Raw genomic sequence first — 14928 nt, forward strand, 5'->3', positions numbered from 1 at the left:
CCAACTTTGCCCTTCAAGACCTAATGTCCAGCTTCCCAGTCCCTCTGGGTCCCCACTGGGGCTGCCCTTTGGGGAAAAGGGAGAAAGGTCTTTCTTCTTGGTCCCCAAACTCCTCCAATGGGGTCTGGAGCGAGCTGGGAGACCAAGAGCCTTTCTTGAATCTAGGCTGCTGCTACATGTTTAGTATTCACAGTGTGTCTCTAAAAAATGTCCTGTGATCATTCATCAGCCACTGTGCTGTGTGCCTAGCTACTCTCTTTTGGCGTGTGTGTGCGCGCGCGCGTGCGCGCGCGCGCAGGACCCTCCCTCCATCTGCTGGTGAACATACACACACACACACACACACACACACACACACACCCTTTAGCCTCCTTCCCTTCTCACCCAACCAATCGCATGGTCTAAGTGGACCTCTGCTACTAGCTGGCAGAGCTCTCCCTTCCTGAGGTGGGCTCCCGGGCTGGGCCTGGGATCGAAACAGCTCGCACTCCAGGGCTGGGGAGAGGCGCTGCGAGCAGGAGCCAGACACGAAACTCAAGGTGCGTGTGGATGTTGGAGGTGGTGACCAGGAGGGGAGGAGCTGCAGGGAGGGCAACCCCAGCAGAAGGCGAGCTAACGGGTGAGGTGGAGCTCATGGAAGCAAGGTCAGGGGCCAGGGATGGAGTCCCTCAGCGAGCGTTCCGGTTGCTGCTTCTTCTCTGCAGTTCACTCCCCCACCCTTCCCTGGTTCACTTTGGAAATTGGTTTGCTCTCTTAGCTGCCAGCAGTTCCCGGCAGAGCCCAGCCGGAACGGTCAGGTTCAAGAAGTAAGGCAGCGCCGGGCTGGGTGGCTGGGTGGCGTCTTGGAAGATTCTTTACCCAATTGTCAATTTTGTGCTTATTTTCAGTTGTGACCCGAACTGGGAGCTGTGCCTTTAAGCCGCCTTTCCATTTGGGGAAACCGACGCCAGCACTCGAGGGTCGGGTGGCGCCGGAAAGGCCCCTCGTTCTGCACTCCCATCTTTCCCCCCTCCCTTTCCCCCTCTCCCCCGCCTCTTATCCCCTCCCCTCCTCGGCCGTCCGGCAGCCTCCCCGCCTTCCGTCACCTCGCCGCCTGCCGCACTCCTGGAGAGAGCGAGCGACGAGCGAGCCACGGCGATGGTGCCGCCCGCGGCGCAGCCATGGAGCCCGCTGGAGGAGCCCGCGCGCTCTGCTGCCAGCCTGCCCGCAGCCCGCCGCCTGCGCGCCAGCTCCCCGCGTCCCGGGCCGGCTGCTGCCGCCCCGCCAACCTCCGCATGCCCCGCCGCCCGGCGCCACTGAGCCCCACGCCTGTGCAGAGCTCAGAGACACGGGCGCCCTAGTCCCGCCGCTGTCGCCGCCGCCGCCGCCGCGCCAGGGAAGAGGAGGAGGAGGAAGGTAAGAGGCGCGCTGCCTTCAGGGGGGCGCGCCCGCAGTCTCTGCCCGGCCAGGGGTGGGTCGCGGCGGAAACGTGCGGCCCCCGCCGGCTCGGGGGCGATTGACGCTTAGGCGCCTCCGGGTGCCGGGGCCAGGGCAGGGGGCGCCGAGCGTCGGGCCGCCGGGAGTTTGGGCGCGTATGGGCAGCGGCCAGGTGCGTGCCCATACCCCAGTGAATCGCCGGCTTGGCGGGCTCGCCTCAGCTGCCGGGGTTGCAGGGTGAGATGTCGAGCGCAGGGGAGTGCCGCTCATTATGGAGCCTTTGTGTGAGCGCCGGAGCCTTGGGCACAGTTGGGAGAGCTGGCGAGACGTGGGGCCTGGCTACCGGGAGGTAGCCACTTAACCGGTGTGCCCGGAGAAGCCCGAGCGCCAGGGCTGCCAGAAACAGCTGTCTGAAGCATGTGCGTGATTCCCGGGGCCATATTCACACGCGGACACCGACGCACAGCCGCACCATATACCCGGCGCTCAGCTACACAGTCACCCCCATCCAAAGACGAAGCACACACACACACACACACACACACACACACACACACACACACCTACACTTTCCCCTTCCCACCAGGATACTGATAAAGCAGTCACCCAAACGCATACAGCTACAGCTACAGCTACACGTACCCCTTCCCCAGTGCCGCTAAACACTCTGTCTCCTCCCTCTACTCCCCAGCCTGGTGCTTTGGACAGTGTATATATCAGTGTGTGTGTGTGTGTTTGTCTCAGAGTGTACCTTAGAAACTACATGACAACTGCACATTACTGCAGATCCAGTACCTGCTGCCCCCAACCCACGCAAACACACAGCCAACCCTCAACCTAAGCTACCGTGGACACCTCCTCCAGGACCCTTAGGAACTCCATTCTGGTAAAACGCGTTCCCAACTCTTGTAGTCGTGCCTGTCCATACCCGGGCTCCTGGGCCTCCCGGGCACACACACACCCATACACACATACTGAATCCGCTGCAGGGGCAAATGCTTGACACCTTCCCAGAAGCAGCTGCCACCAAAGAGCTCTTGATTACAGTGCACACTGAATGCTGCCAGACCTGCCCCCTGCTCTTGGCGTCTCAGTCAGCTGCAGAGCCCTGGAGTCCTCGGGTGGTCTCAGCCTCTTGCAGCGATGATGGAGGGAGGAGTACTCTCTGGACTCCTGTTCACTGGAGAAATTGCTGTAAGACCAAGGCTCCCTTGGGGGCGCCCTTCTGGGGTGGAAGGTGGGGAGACTGCTGATCAGAGAGAAGGTACAAGTGAGTTTTCCCCGATGGAAGGCTGGGGTAAAGGCGCACATTTTGGCCAGGAGGGCCCGGGTGGTGAGGCAGTTCAGCCACTGGGCCCTCAGCTGGGAGACCCTGCCTCTCCCTCGCCCTCCCTGCTGGTCAGGCTCACTGCAGGAGAAGCCTGGGGAACCCAGCTCCCAGCTTCCTGGTTGCTGAGAGAGGCTTCCCTGGAAGCTTTTGCTATTTCCACTGAGCTAAAGGCTCTCAGCTTTCCCCCGAGAGACTTCAACAAGACTTGGCCATGCCTGAGCAGACGTGTCAGCTTCCACCTAATTTTGTGGCTTATTTTTTTCATGTGAGAGAAGCAATTCAACTTCAGCAGTTTGGCATGAGGGTACCGCTGAGGTGAAATAACCCATGATGTGTGTGTGGAGGGGGAAGCTACATTGGGGTGTGTGTGGCTAGTGCTTTTGACTGGTTTAAGTAGAGACCGGGAGCCAGACTGTAGCCCTTGGTAAAGTCGTGACGGAGATGGCTTCGACGTCAGAGCCCCTTTCCTGCACCCCTCCCGTTGGCTGCTCTCTGGCGCCTCTGGGTCCCCTCCCCCGCCCACTTAGACCGTTTAGGCGGGGCTTTGCTCCCTGCAGCGGTCACAACTGATGACTGAATCCCAGTCTGGCCAGTGTTAATCGCTGATAATTGTTGACTGCCTTCACCTCTCAGGTAACATTTGCATGTTTAGAGGAGGCAGAGGAATGGCTCTGTTGGTGGGGCTTTCAGGCACCTGTGGCAGGATCCTGGCAGGAACCTTTGTGGCATTGTCTACTGTCTATGTCTGGCCCCAAGTTAGGTGTGATGTGTGTGTGGAAGTGCGGATGTGGGAAGGCGGGATGTAATTATGGAGGGCTTTGAGTCCCACAGAGAGAAGGTTTAATTTGAGTGAGAGGCAATTGGGAGCCACTGCAGGATTCTGAGAAGGGAGGGGATATGATTCAAGTGGGAGAGAAACCGTCTTTTGCTGCATGTGGAGAGATCCTCCCCTCTCTCTCCCACTGACACCCACCACCACAGTTGCCTTGCAAGTGTTGGCTGCTGGCCACCTGAGAGAGGAGGCTGGCCAGGATATAGTGGTGGGAGCCCCAGGCATCTTCCAGACCCAGACTGGCGGGGCTGGTGGCCTGAAGCCAGCAAGTGCCCCCATGAACACAAGCTAGTGGTGCTGTTGGTATTGTGGCTTTTAGACCATACGATGGAGCTTCTGCCTCTCTGGGTGAGGGAGCTGGGGACCCCCAGGAGGCTGCAGTCCCATTTTGAATGAGTCAGGGGACCTCCCTCTTTGGTGAGTGACAAAGTCCTAGGGTCTTGGAAAGTAAGCTATGCAGCCTGGTTGGGGAATTTTGCCACCAACAAGGTCCTTTGGGATCAATGGTAGGTTGAAAAAGTGCAACAGGAAAGCCCTGGGATTGCTGTTAACAGCAGCAAGCTGGGGAAATGGTGGGGTGGGTGGGAGGCAGCTGCAGTCCTGGGGTGTGGGGGTGAGTACAGGGGGCTCAGGAGGAGAGGCATTTGTCAGGCACCGACCCACTGCAGTAGTCTGTACTTAGCCCTTGGAGAAAGCCCGGGCGGATGCAGGACAACAGAAGCTCTCTGTGCCCCCCCCCCCATGCTGCAGAAATGATTAGGCTCCGTGGGCCAGCACCAGACAAGGCACTGAGAGGGCAGCACCAGCGCACTAGAAGAAGGATCCTTGTTCTGTTGGAACCTCTAGGCTAGCTGAAGCCATAACACACACACACACACACACACACACACACACACATGCAAATTACACACAGTACCTACACACATGTACACACATCGTACATATACACATGCACCTAGAGCAGACTGGGGGAAGTGTGGTGTATGCAGACAAGCTTGGCTTCTGGAGGCTCATGCCTTCACAGAGGTCCTAGAAAACACTTCTGGGGGGCTGGGACAGGTCCCTGGGAGGAAGGCATACCCAAGTTAGCTTCAGCTGTAGGCCAGCCTTAAATCTATTGGAATTTACAACAGAAAACTGTTCTGGTTCTTCTCTCAAGGACTTCTGTTTTCCTTCTTACCATAAATTCAAATAGAAAAACATTATCTTGCATTATCAGCAGCCAAAATGAAGCAGCCAACTCTCAAAATGGACTGGACCTTGCAGCTCTGCTGAGAAATCCAAGGGCTAGGGGCAGTGGCAGAGCATGGAGGAGAAGGAGCAAGGGGAGGGAAGCAAGCCATCTTCACTCCTTTCCAGTCCCCACTCAGCTGAGCTGGTAAGGAGAGGGCAGGGATCTGGGGGTTCTGTATGATTTCCCACCCATGATAAGCAGTGTCCCCTCTTCTGAGAACACCATCCTTCAGTGGTGGCACACTAACGCCTACTCCCCTGGGCAGTCAGAAAATGAGCTTGGAAATCAGAGTGTATGTATGACTGGGGGGTGGGGGGAGGAGGGAGAGAGAGAGAGAGAGAGAGAGAGAGAGAGAGAGAGAGAGAGAGAGAGAGAGACACTGCCTGCCTGTTACATGCAGGAGCCAGTGTGTCTATTTGTGTTGATGAACGTGGGATGAGCAGCTTTCTCCGTATGCATGCCATAGCTAGTGACCTTTCCTGAGCCCCAACTTCACTTTGGCAGTAGCCACACTGCTAGCCATCCCGAGCTTTTTGAAGAGCTCTCTGCCTGGTTGTACTGTTTGGGTCCCCTTCTACCCCAGTGACTCCTATTTTCTCTGTTTTACTACACCTCAAATCTGGGTATTCTCTGGCCCCTCTTGCTTTCCACTTCTTCTGTTGGCTAGGACTTGAAGCCCTGTCATGGCTTCCCCTCCTACCACTTTACTGGCCGTTCCCACTTCTCTAGCCCAAACTCAACTCCTCTCCTATATGCGTATTTTAGTCCTATATTTTCAGCTACCTGCTGACCATTTCCCATTGGATAATCTGCCATCAGGTCAGACTCAGCGCTCACAAACTCATCTCGTTATTTCTCAAAGACCTCTCTGTTACACAGGGCTTCTAGTCTCCCAGACTAGAAACCTCAGAACCCTCTCTGACTCTATCCTGGTCCACCCTGCCCCCTGCTACCACCTCATGTCTACACTGCACTCGTCTCTTTTTCCAGTCCACAATACACACACCAGCCAGGTTAATATTCCTAAATATCCTTTATTCATGATACTTCTGATCAACATATTCGAGAGGTGATACCTAAGATTTACTTGTGGGATAAATTTCAGCCTCCTTAGCCTGGCATTCAAGGCTCTCCTTGAGTGGGCCTAACTCTGTATTCTTCTAACTTCATTTCCTACTCTTTGTCCACATCATGGATTCTCAAAATTTAATGTGTCTCAAAATCACTTGGGGGAACTTACTGAAATGCAGATTCCTGGGTCCCTCCGCCTGAGCTTCTGCTTCAGTAGGTCTGAGAGCTGGAGTCAAGGAATACACATTTTACCAAGTTCCCTAAGTGACACTGATGTACTTGGTTTATTTGAGAAACACAGTCCTACATGGACCCTCTACTCCAGCCAAATTTCTTTCCTCAGGGTCTCCTAAGTATGTCTTTTCTACATTTTTTTTTGCACCTGCTCATGCCCTCTCTTCTCTGCCTATGCTCCTCTCCTATCCAATAACATTATACCTGTCCTTCAACCTTACATCCAAATTCATCTCCTGTGCGAAGTCTTCTCTGATCATTCTAGACTGAAATGATCTCCCTCTCTCCTCTGAACTCCTGCACTTACTTTCTCAAAAATACATTTGGCAAGTACATTGCTAATACACCCTATTATTATTGCTTGAATCATTAATCTTCACATACAAATATAGCTTCTCATAGGTGTATGCTTTATGTACGTTATAAGTCCAATGAAGGAAAGAACTTGGTGTTTTTCATCTGTTTTTTTATCCCCATAGCACACAATAGCTTACACATAGTAGGTGTTCAGTAAGCATATTTTGGGTCGGAATGAATACTTTTGTTGCTCTTGTTAGACAGGGATCTTGTCATGTCTCCCCCTGCACCTCAGTTCAATAAACATTCATTGAGCACCTATTATGTGCAAGGTGCTGTGCTAGTTGCTGGGGAAGATATTAACATAAAGGAGGCCTGTTGTCTTCCTCAGTCTCATCTCAGTCATCTTTTCATTTACAGTGCCTAGTGCATATAAGAGGTCCTTAACAGATAAGATAGTTGCTGAGTAAATAAATGAATTAATGATTAAGTGGAGGGAATCACTTGAGCAAGGACATAGGACAGCTGTGTCATAGAGAAATGAGGTAGGAGTGGAAGATAAAGCAGGAAGGTACACTGGGGTATAGTGGATGACTATTGTTTTTGTTCTTAATTATGAATGTTTCTCAAAAAAAATACAGAAAACAGTATAATAACCCCATATATCCATTACCCTCATTAAGAAATTAGCAGGGCTTTGCCATATTTACTTCATTTATTTTTTTTTCTTTGCTGAAGTATTTTCAAATAAATTTTAAACATCAATCATGTCATTTTACCCGTAATACTTCTCTATGCATCTTTTAAAAACTGGACATTTTCTTATACAACCAGAGCACCATTAATAAATGTCACAAAAGTAACGATAATGCTTTTATATTGTCCATTACCCAGTCCATAATCAATTGTCTTCAATTGTCTCAAAACATGTTTTACAGTTGGCTTATTAGACTCAAGATCCAAGAAAGCTCCACACATTACATTTGGTTGTTATGTCTCTTAAAGCTCTTTGAACAGTCCCCTCTCTTTGACTTTTTAGAGAATGCATGTTACTTGTTCTGTGCACTGTCCCACATTCTGGTCTGTCTGCTTCCTCTGTCATTTCGCTTGTTCCACCATCCCCTGTATCTCTTGTGAGTGGAAGTTAGCTTTAGGCTTGACTAGATTCAGGTTTATTTTTCTTTTTTTATCCCCCACTTTAGCAGATTGATTAAAAGGGGGTCATGCTGGAGGCATGAAGACCATCGAGGAAGGTGTTACAATAACTGGATGTGGATAGAAAGGAGGAGATGAATGGAGGGATTTTTGAGGTAGAAGAAACGTGATTTACCTAATAATTGGATGAGTGGGATGAGGAGGGAAGAAGAGTCAGAGCCTACATGATGGGGAGAATAATAATACCATCATATGTGAAGGATGGGTTTTTAATGAGAACAGCAGGAATCATGGTTAGATTAAAAGAGGAACTTTCTCACATTAATAAGCCATCTACTCAATTTTTCCAGATAACACTATCTTTCCCAGAAAATGTTTGATTAATGGTATAGCTAGAAATTTGGGCCCTCCAGAAAAAATTCAGAAAAGGACTCGTTTTTTGTTAACTGCCAAATAAGTAAATATCCTGCCCCAGAGCCTTGGGAGGAGACTCTGTACACACATGTACCAAGAGAAGGCAGTGCTGATATCACCCTTGTAGATCAGCCAACTGTCCCATATCATCGTGGATATTAGTGTCACCAGTCTGGGGTGAAGGACTGAAGGATAACGGAGTTTGGGATTTCTGTAGACTCAGCCAATGAGCGTAGCTCAAGACCCAAATCCTTCTTTAGGGTTCCCTGAAGTCTCGATCCCACACCCACTTCTCTATCCAATATGGAGACTGCAGCTTCTTAGGCCCTCAGTGGACCATGGCAACAATGATCCTGCCAAGGTCAAAGATTGTCTAGTAGCCCTGGTATATTCACTGGGCTCTGAGAAAGCCCCAAGATTATTTTGTTGCCTCAGTAAGAACTTGCTTCAGCTGTTGAGTCTGATCAGGTGGAACTACTCTCAGCTCCATCCTAGGTCTCCTCATTCATGAAACCTCTCCCTGTACCTTCCCCCAGCTCAGCTTTCTTCCTGCTTTCTTTTCTGCTCCTCCCTCCCTGCTCTGTCTCTTCCAGCATACATTTATTCTCTGAGTTAATCAAACACTGGCCCCTGCAGCCCATTGTGTCTCAGAATGATCACTTAAAGCAGTATTATTGATCTCTCAGAAAGTCTTAGAAGGTGGGAGTGTATTGAAAACTAGAGATTCAACAGCTGATTGGCTGGCTAGGTCTCTCTGGGCAGCCTCAGCTCCTCAACCACATGCAACATCTTTTGAGAAAGGGGAGGGAATGGACAGAGAAGATCCTCAGGGGGCCTTCATTCACCTCATTCTTCCTTCATTTTGGAGTTAAGGCAAGGGAACAGGAATCTATTGCATATTCCTGAGGCTAGTCCAATACCAATGTTATAGAGAGAAGGGGACAGCAAAGGGCCTGCTCTTTAGAAATTCATATTTTATCAGAAAAAAAAATACTTGTTCATATGAAGCAACTAAGAATAATACAAGTTGGGAAACAATTACATACTACATTATATACGCTAAACAGTAAGCACTGCAGGGGTTCAGGGCACAGAGAGAGCCAGCAGCATGGGCTGGAATGGAGGAGAAGACTTCCCAGAAGAGGTTGAACTGGAGTTAGATTTTGAATAATGTGTGAGGTTGCGATTGTTGACTAGAAAAGGAGCAGGCTTCCAAGAGGGAGGCATAGTTAGGGCAAAGGCCGGAGGTGGGGATGGTCATGGCATGATTGAGCAAGAGTGAGAAGAAGGTCTGGCTAGAGGAGGAGCCCTGGTGTGGAGGCACAGTGGGGAAAAATGACCTACTGGGTAAGGGGTATCTGTGTTTGGAGGGCCTTTGATGTCAGCATGAGGAGTTTGGACTTGGAGACACCTTGGACGGCTGCTGGACAATTAACGCAAAGTGTTTTAGGATGGTTAGCCGCACGATAGGAAGCAGACTAGATTCAAATAAGGAGGGATTGAGACCAGCTTGTAAAACACTACAGCAATCCAAGTGAGAGGTAATTGGGGTGGTGGCAGTGGGCATAGAGAGGAGGGTTAGATCCAAAAGGCACTAAAGGCATTGGCCTGGCGGTTAAACCACCAAGTAGATTCTCTTGACTTGTTTTGGTCTCATCCCCCCTGCCCCTTCTCTTAGCCTCAATACTTACACATTCTTTGTCCCTTGTCCTCAAAGCCTTCACGTGGCAGAATTTCACTGTTGCTAGGACAATGTGTTAATCAGTTAACCAGAACAAGTGCAGTAAATTTGCACCAGGGCCTTCAATGCCTTCTTATGCTAAGACCTAAAGGAGTGAACAATGGGGAATCTGGCTGCAGAATCCAGCTGAGATGACAGCTGAGCTGGAATGCTGAGCACTACACCCCCAACAGGGAGACTGGAGGCTGGGGCTATGTGTTTCAAGCTCCCAAGACCTCTGAGAGCTGCTGAGAGCAAGGAGCACCTTTCAACTTCCCTGGTAGAATCCCTTTAAAACTCTTCTCAGCACTTGGGATTGTCCCAGTGGAGGTCACATCTGTGCCAGGGCACGGCCAGAGCTACTACAGCACTTTAATGCCAGCTGGAAACCTGTTGTTACATCTGGTTAGAGAGAAATAAGTGAGGAGTCCACAGGTGAGTGGAAGGGTGATACTAGAGGCCTCTGCCTGCTCATTTGCTTCCCCCACCAGCTTTCCCTCCCTGCCCAGCCCCCTGAATTTCAGCCCTGGGCAGAAGTCTGGGCCAAGAGCCCCATTCCTGGGTTGGAGGAGGAATAGAGAACTACTGCTAAAGGGATATCTGTGACATTTTTAGGCCCCATCTTCTTTGTGGTTCTTCTTGTGGGAGGGAATTGTGCCTTCTAAAGATGAATAAGTGGAGAGTAAGTCTGCCCAGACTGTGCGCTTCTAACCACTAAGGGAGTTCAGCTCTGGGGGCAGGACCACCCAAACAGGCCTCTCTTTCCTTGTCATCCAAAGCTACTGGGAAAACAGGAATAGATGGCTAGACTGTGGATGAACACACATGTGTGTGTGCGCATGCACCCACATGCGCACGTGCATGCGCGCGTGCGCACACACACACACACACACGCTGCATAATCTGTCGACCAGTGGTCTCCAGCATTTCACTTCTGAAGATCTCTGTTCTGATTTCCGATCAGTCTTCTGTTGCTGGTTCGAGGTCAGGGTGATGGTTGGAAGGTGGGTGGCTGAGAAATGGACAGGTGTCCCAAATGGAAGATGCCTGTGGAGGTGGTGGATTGCGAAGAAGGATTGCAAGTCACTGACTAGTACAACTGTCCTGTTTACAACCCTTGACATGGAAAAGCCCATGGAAAGTGGAAAGAAGAGGGCATGGTGGCGACAACTGTCTTAGGAGTCAACCAGGTAAGTGTCAAGACCTCTCAATTTGGAAATCCTGCTGCAATCTGCTCTCGCTGCTTCTCTCCCAAGCTTTGTCTTGCAGCTATACATTTTTCCCTTCAGTAATTGTTCTCTTATCTTCCCACTTCTAACCCACACCCAAGCAAGTCAGTTACAGATGCTTTTCCAGTTGACACAGGGGTAAACTGAGGTACCCAGGTTAATTTTTAATGGGATTTGCCTGCGATCCTATGTCAAGATAGCCAGAAGTCTGGACCTGCTGTTGTGGGATGGGACTCACTCAAAGGGCTGGCGAGGGTGTTGTGTGTCGCACTGCTTCTGTTGCCACCATCAGTGAAATCACAGAGAATGCAGATATGATTAACAAAGTGAGTGTTGTTTCATATTCATCTTGTCACCTACAGTCAAGCTGTAATCTTTCTAATACGTAGGGAAATCACTCACTGATAGAGAAAAAGGTGGGGGATTTTTAAACAGACCCACCAGCCTACTGTTGCCACACTGTTTGGAGTCTGTCACCTGCAAAGTCCAAATCAGAATTAGCTGTTAGATTTGCTACTTTCCTTTTTTTCTTCTTCTTCCGTCTGTAGAGGTTTCCACATTCAGTCTAAATACAGCTTGTCTTGCTTTGGAATTCTGGTTGATTGCTAGAAATAATAACACCTGGCCTTAAACCTGAACTCCACTTCCATTTCATTATTCCCTTTAAAGACGTTTCCTCTTTGAAGTTTACCATCACTTTAAATTCACCACAACTAAAACTAAACTCAGGATCTCCTCTCCAACCTTATCCTCCACACTGATCCCCAGCCCTGAGCCCTTCCTTGAATCTCTGTCTCTCTTAGTGACACCATCACTCTTTCAGTAGCCCACGGGCTGAGCCTTGGAATCAGTCACCCGCCCCATCAGTCACCACTTTGTCTTGGCAGTTCATCTATCACAAGTGCCTCATGAGTCCATGCCTTCTTGACCATCCCTCTGCTGCCATCATAGCCCATGCTCTCCTTACCTCAGGCCCGAATTACTGCAGCAGCCTCCTGCCTGGTCTCTCTGCACGCTGCCTCCCCCTCCCAGCAAAGTGATCCTTCAACGTTGCTGCCAAAGGAATTTCCTTAAAACATCTTTCATCATGTCACTTCCCTGCTCAAGAGCCTATAATAGCTCCCTTTTGCTTACGATATTAAATAGAAACTCCTCTCCCTGGTCTCCGAGACCTGCCTTCCACAACAGCTGAGCCTCTCTGACCTATTTCTTCCTGACCCCCAACCTCCACTAGTCGCCTTATTCTCCCTGCCCTGTTGCACCCCACTCAGAGTTTGCTCCTCTCTGTGTGTACTCATCTTCCTGCTGTTCCCCAGCTTGCAATGGCCCCTTTTTCTTCACCTCTGCAAATCCTTCCATCACATCCTCTAACAAGCTCAAGTTCAGCCTCTGCTGTGAAGCCTTTCCTCATCATTTTAGCCCTCATTGGCTGCCCTCCTGTTTTTAATTGTCAATTTTCCCTGATTATGGAAGTAATACCTATGTACAGTAGACAACTTTGAGAATACAGAAAAACAGAGTACAAGAAAATAGTTGCCCACAATCCTTCCTCTTCCATTTTGGAATTCAGACCGTTTTTCCACCGCAATTTAGCACTTGACTGCACTCCTAGTGCCTTGACTTCCTCTGTATTCATCTTTTCCCTCAGTGAAGGAGTAAGTTCTTCAGTGGCCTCTTTAATCCATGTGTGGTGCAGCACAGTGCTGGACACATGGACACATTGTAAGGGCTCAACAAACACTTGTTAGTGGATGGATGGGAGATGAGCTGTACATCATCCGTCTGTACTCATTGCCATGAGGAGAAGGGTGCATGCCTGGGCAGCCAGGGCTCTGCTACTTCCTCTTTCAGGTGAGGGATGCACCCGGAGAGAGGGGACTGCACATTAAGAGAGAGCAGAGAGTTCAGGGTTCATAATGCCCTTGAACTCTGCTGCCTCTGATGACATAACCACTTGTGCTGTGCTGATTTTCCCCCCCAGAAGGCCTCTAGCTTTGAGGTGAGAGCTTTAATTCATCCCGGTGGCCAGAATGAGCTTTTTGTAATGTGTTGGCATTTATTTGCAAGAATCAATAATTGCCCCCTTTGGCCCATCATTTCAAATCGAAATCTCTCATGCTGGCCTTTGAAGACCATCTGCCAGTTCACTTTCCTTCCCTTTCCCATCTCACAAGGGATCGCTCATGTTTTCCCTAATTAACCCCTCTGCTCGAGCCAAGCCAGCCAGTGTGCCATACCCTCAAAAACTAACTTCCCTAATGTAAGGGTACCTGATGGAAAGTTGTTTGCTACCTACCATCCTCCCACCTTAGCCCCAGGCCCTGTGTGGCGTAGACCCTCTACCTTGAATCCTGGTCCTTTCTCTCCACCACTGAGGTTCATGTCCCCATCAACACGTGCTGCCATTGACCTCAGACTCTGTAACTTTCTTGGTTGAACTGAAATGCTTCTTACAATTCATGGTGCATTGTAGTTTAGTTGGCGGCTTCTTTTTTTTTTTTCCTGAGAAACCTAAGAAAATGTTGCCTCTCATATCTAGAGTCAGTGAAATTAAGTACTAAGTTGCATAACCTCTATGAGGCCCAGCCCTTTTATCTGCAAAATACTTGCATCGGAGGGGTGTTGTCATGAGGATTCAAAGATAATATTTATATAGCACTTAGCATAGGGCCAGACACTTTGGTGGAGGCTCAATAAATGTCAGCCATTGTAATTCCGCAACTTTATAAACTATAAACCCCTCAAGGGCAGGGACATGTGTTTTTTTTTTTTCTCTTCTAGCAGATGATATGCTATGAAGGGTGGGAAAAGGTTCCCTTTTCCAAAATTATCTCCTTTACTAGAGTGCCAAACAGCTGAAATTTCAACATTAATCACTCCTTTGAGTTAAGGCATTATCTCCTGAAGTCCTCTGTTAAAATGCAAATATATCACTTGGGAAGATAACACATTAATTCATTAGCAGTCATGATCCCATTAGTGCAGATTACTTTGTCAGATTAACTAGCTGGCGCCAAGAAAACCCTGAGAGCCCTAGTAAGGGGGCCAGTAAGATACATGACATAGGGTGGGAATGGAGGAGTGAGAGGGTCAGGCAGTCTGGAGCTTGGGGCCACCTCCCATTGCTCTCGCATTTGGGGTTTGTTTGTTGGCAACATTGTGACTCTGGTCTGTGATAAACTATGAAGGATCTCAGTGACAGAGACAAATACATGAATGGGAGGAAATGTTAAATTGGGAAGAAGGTTGGTCCTTAAAGATCATCTAATCTCCTCAAATTTTTAATTCTCATCAACAGGGCACTCACTGCCTCCTAAGGTAGCCTATTCCATTGTTGAACAAGTCTAATTAGAACGTTTTTTAATATTGAGCTGAAAGCAGTCTTTCAGTAATTTCTTCCCTTCGTCTTGGCAGCCGCTTTAAAATACAGTCATGGGCCACGTAACGACAGGGATACTATCGTTAAGCGATTTTGTCACTGTGCGAACACGATAATGTGTACTTAACACCAACCTAAATGACAGAGCCTACTACACACCTAGGCTCTTATGGCATAGCCTGTTGCTCCTAGGCTACAAGCCTGTACAGCGTGTTACTGTACAAAACAACATGAAATTAAATCAAGTGCAAGAGAGAATAAAAATCAAGCACAATCAGGAGACAGTCAACACGAGATGTATGAGGCTGCTGCCAGCATTAGACAACATACTGTTTTCCAGCAAACATTTTTTTTTGTAGGTAGAAAGAGTACACACTAAAATAATAATAAAAAGTCTAGTATAGTAAATATATAAACCAGTAACATAGTTGTTTATTATCATTATCAAGTATTATGTACTGTACATAGTTGTATGTGCTATACTTTTATATGACTGTCAGCACAATAGGTTTGTTTATACCACAAATACGTGAGTAATGTATTGTGCTATGTATGATATTATGATGGCTACAACATCACTAGATGATAGGAATTTTTCAGCTGCATTATAATCTCAT

General features: G+C 49.0%; 1 protein-coding gene across 12 annotated transcripts in view; it reads left to right on the forward strand.

The window, feature by feature from the left end:
• The first annotated feature begins 314 nt into the window (after positions 1–314).
• FRMPD3 (FERM and PDZ domain containing 3) overlaps positions 315–14928 on the forward strand; it is a 131015-nt gene continuing 116401 nt past the window's right edge. For 4 of the 12 annotated variants that reach the window (XM_074323514.1, XM_074323528.1, XM_074323515.1 and 1 more), the window contains exons 1-3: positions 377–539; positions 888–1395; positions 4798–4956. The gene's annotated coding sequence lies outside the window, so the exon portion shown is untranslated. Of the gene's footprint in view, positions 540–622; positions 807–887; positions 1396–4797; positions 4957–10761; positions 10894–14928 lie in introns of those variants that run through there. The other 8 variants (XM_074323521.1, XM_074323522.1, XM_074323524.1 and 5 more) reach the window with 5 other exon arrangements.

This window comes from Rhinolophus sinicus, chromosome X (assembly GCF_036562045.2).
Source record: "Rhinolophus sinicus isolate RSC01 chromosome X, ASM3656204v1, whole genome shotgun sequence".
In the NCBI taxonomy this organism is placed as follows: domain Eukaryota; kingdom Metazoa; phylum Chordata; class Mammalia; order Chiroptera; family Rhinolophidae; genus Rhinolophus; species Rhinolophus sinicus.